The sequence below is a fragment of the Physeter macrocephalus genome, chromosome 9 (genome assembly GCF_002837175.3).
Source record: "Physeter macrocephalus isolate SW-GA chromosome 9, ASM283717v5, whole genome shotgun sequence".
Lineage (NCBI taxonomy): Eukaryota > Metazoa > Chordata > Mammalia > Artiodactyla > Physeteridae > Physeter > Physeter macrocephalus.
In genome coordinates this window covers 61615174-61619383 of record NC_041222.1, presented here as the reverse complement: position 1 = coordinate 61619383, position 4210 = coordinate 61615174, and the positions used below count along the sequence as shown (strand labels likewise).

Genomic DNA, 4210 nt, shown 5'->3' with positions numbered 1-4210 from the left:
CGGCAGAAAAGAGTTGCATCTGGGCACTCTTCACTATTTACCCCTGACAGAGCTGGGAGTCACCACTATGTGACCCTTTATCTATTTGCATCAAATGTTATCTTCAGATTTTTATTTCTGTGTCTTTCTCTCTAACCCTCAATAATTTTTAAGTTTTTCTTTACTAAGCCTTTTAAAATGCTTTATGTTGCTCTGAAATCATGGAACCTTTCGACTACTCATGGCACAAGTATAAGGTCTGAATAGGGCGGAATGACAGCCTCAGACCCAGTGTTTACCCCCTGCTTCTGCACTCCTCTATGCCCCTTACCTTTTAGAAAGTCACACTTCATTGCTAATTCACATTAATCTTGTGTTCCCTGTGACTTCCATATCTTTCTCCAAGACATTCAGGTGAAGCGAGTGCATTTCTCAGCTCACCCAGTGCATTTGGATGGATGTTATTACCTACCATGAGCCCCTCTCCCCTGGGCCTTACTGAGTCTCAGTTTGTTTCTTTCTAACCCCACTTCCAGTTTTCAAGTCTAGGTTGGGCTCAGTGCTTACTCCCCTTCCAGGTTCTCACCACCAGCCTCTCCACTTTACTTGTACTTGGCAAGTCTAATGAGCCTTTTCTCCATCTCCACATTAAGGTGAAGATAGAAAAATGCTAGCCCCGTGCCCCTAACAACTTATGTTTTGTGTAATTGACTACTTCTTAGGGGGTGGGGGGAGGGACTCCCTCCTAATTGATACTAAAATGCGAACAGAATTCACAGCTACAAGAGAGTCACAGAAATGCCTTAAAAGCACCAGGAGGCCTCAACTCAACAAGTACTAACAGGCATTTATCCTCTGGTGAAAAGTCTGAACACTGATGCGGCATTGTCTTGAGGCCCTGGTGAGGTGAAGCTCACGGACTTCGTCTTTATGGTCATAATCCCACACTCAACAAGTACTCAGAATGGGGGAGACACCACTGGAGATCATTCAGGAACTCTGGACCTGCACTTACCTACATTGATTTACCAAAAAGAATCTATTTTCACTCTAAATAGGAAATGGGGGAAATGCTTGGACCACCTCTCATCACCCAGTATTGCAGCTCATTACTTCCTTGTGTGGTGGGTTGGCTGGGAATTGTAAGATTGTTGATTGGTGTCGTGGCCCAGGAAAATGGGGTACAGTTCACCAAAAGGCTGGAAATTTGCTCCTACATTCTCACTTATTGGGTTGCATATTCCTTTACGATGGATCTGGAAGTAACTAAGTCCTTGGGACTGACAGTTCTCGAAAAACACTCAACTAACCAAAAGAGAATACTAATTTTTTAAATCATGTCATCAAAAAAAGAGAAAAAAGAAAACAAGGAACGAATGAATGAAGTCTGAATCCCCAAATAAAATAATTTTAAGGATGAAATTACATGCAGGAATTAAGGGTAAAAAATTCTTTGCCATTTAATTAAACAAATCTCCGATTCTTCTCATCAGGCTATAACTGAAGGACAATGGATGCCTTTTAGGTTTTTAAATTTTTTAATATTGCACTTTATAGTATCAATACTTCATGAGACAATTGTCTTAATTAAAGCCATAAAATACCAATAATACATATATTCAGGGCTTCTGAATATAGTCAGTCGATAAGCAGTCCATGAGTCATTCCTGTTTTGTATTGTTTGTTGTAAATTAGAGTTTATCTGTTCTGTTTTTTAAGGCATACAATTACTCTAGACATCCTAATCTGATAAATTTTACCTGTGTACTTTAATAAAACTGAAAATCAAAGAAATTGTTCATTTCACAAAAGCATTCTTCACTTTCACAATAGCCTGTTAAATAGCAAGTTCCTTTAAATAGCAAGTTCTGATACTACAGTGAAAGTATTTCCTTTTTTAAGTTATAGATTTACTGTTTTACAGGAATCCATTTGTTATGTAAAGCAATATAGAGAGTGAAATGGATAATTAGCATATATGTACCTGGAAAATTTAAGGTTTATTTGAGTTTTTATGTAAATATAGGATGGGTCTAAGAAGTTCCCTTATAAAAGTGGCAAATAGAGATATACAGTTTATCAATAATTTATTATGCCTAAATTATAAACCTTCCTTGGGAAGAAAGCATATAAAACAGGAGACTTCATAATGCATTGGATTTTTTTTTCCTTTTCTGCTAAACTACATAATTTCTGGCCCAGTATCATAGACTGCTTACACGCATGTACACACAGATGTCCCCACATCTAAAAACTTTGGTTTCACTTCATCACAATTTTTTATATGATTTGAGTAAAAGCTAAAAGAATGACTAAAAGGCACTTAATAGCCTAGAAATGTCTACCACCTGGGTACCTAAATTATCTCTATAGAGTAAATATGTGTGTTAAATTGACCGAACCCATCAATTTTATGTTTAATTGGCCATTTACCCTAAAGAAAGATTGTCTGGATCCAGAGCCAGTGATGTTTCTGTTGGGGACTGTTTTGTGGTCTGAAGCATCTCTCCAAAGGGCAGAGACTCTCCATCTGGATGAGGGAACCTCTGTTGGGATATAATCCTGTTGAACCCTGCACACAAAGTTCATATTTGTGCCCTGCATCTAGCCTGGATGTTTTTCTTCTGCTCCAGTTTGAAAAAACTCCAGAAGCAACAGCTTCCATCTCCAAGCAATCTGCAGTCTCAAAAGTGCCATCAAAGAGTAGCAAAAACTACCTTCCTGGTTTAATGAAGTGGCTGCTAGCGCTAAAGGAAAGATAAATTATACTTTTGTTCTTTGCATAGCGTTAAAACAGAGACCATGTTGTCAACACTGACCCCAACATAGGCATTGCCCTAGAACTCGTAAACTGTCTTTTGGACAGGTTATCTTACAAATATCAGAATGCCATTTTTGTAAAGGATCTTTTTAGGGATAGATATCATCTCATGCTTCCTCTGTTTGCCTCCATTTAAAAGAAGCATTTTAACCTCTATACCCCTACAAGAATCCAGTTGATGCACTTCCAAGTTACTTTTGTCATTTCCCGTGTGTTTTGTTTATTGTGATCAATTTTCGCTGGATGAGGAGATGTATGGAGATTTTGCGTCAGTTTATTCTCTGTGAATATGTCTGTACATAGATGGAAAGCTATATTTATTTGTACATAGTCCGTTTGGAGTAATGTGTTTCTGTCACATGGACTTCACTCTGATAAAGGGCGTTTCTTCACTGTGTTCATGTTACACTTTCCACACCTCTGTGCTTCTACTACTGGTAATCAACTCATAGAATATCTCACTTTATGTAACTAAGTCTCCTCGGTGTGAAAAGTAATAGTAATAAAATTATTGACTCAAAAGAAGTGTTGTTTTGCTCTTTCCCTGCCACCTCGGAGTCCCTGCCGCCATGGCCGAGGAAGGCACTGCTGCTGGAGGTGTAATGGACGTTAATCCTGCTCTGCAAGAGATGCTGAAGCCCGCCCTCATCCACGATGGCCTAGCATGTGGAATTCGGGAAGCTGCCAAAGCCCGTCTTTGTGTGCTTGCATCCAACTGTGATGAGCCTATATATGTCAAGTTGGTGTTAGACCTTTGTGCTGAGCACCAAATCAACCTGATTAAGGCTGATGACAAGAAACTGGGGGAATGAGTAGGCCTCTGTAAAACTGATGGAGAGGGAAAAACCCCTAAAGTGGTTGGTTGCAGTTGCGTGGTGGTTAAGGACTATGGCAAAGAGTCTCAGGCCAAGGATGTCATGGAGGAGTACTTCAAATGCAAGAAATGATCAAATTCAAAAACTGGGCTCTTGTTCTTAAAACAAAAAAAAAAAGTGTTTTGGTTTTGGAATAATCCTTGCCTTCAGCTAATCGGGACCCTCAGGATCTCAAGAAATTGACACACAGTTGTGGAAGTTTCACTGCAAGGACTCAAAGGAACGGAAGGCAAGAAGTAGTTACTGTTAATTATAACCATTTACGGGGTGCTTACTGATGTCGTTTGAGCTTTCCAATGTCTGAGGGAACCTTGCGCACTGAAAGGACTACTCTAACAATTTGCTTTTAATTAGTTAAATATATTGAAAGTTGTAAATTCAAAAGCCTAGTGTTCTCTAAGCCTTTAAATTCAATTTCGAAGTCTTGTATAAACCTATTACTTTCCGATAAAAATAAGAATTCAGAGTCAGTTTTTTCTTTGATTACACTCAATTAACTGATAACTTTAAAAGATTAAATTCTAACGAACCCAAT

The 4210-nt window shown here is 38.7% G+C and overlaps 1 pseudogene; it reads left to right on the top strand.

Moving 5' to 3' along the window:
- Nucleotides 1-3369: 3369 nt before the first annotated feature.
- On the top strand, nt 3370-3948 carry LOC102986943 (40S ribosomal protein S12-like; annotated as a pseudogene).
- The last annotated feature ends 262 nt before the right edge of the window (nt 3949-4210 follow it).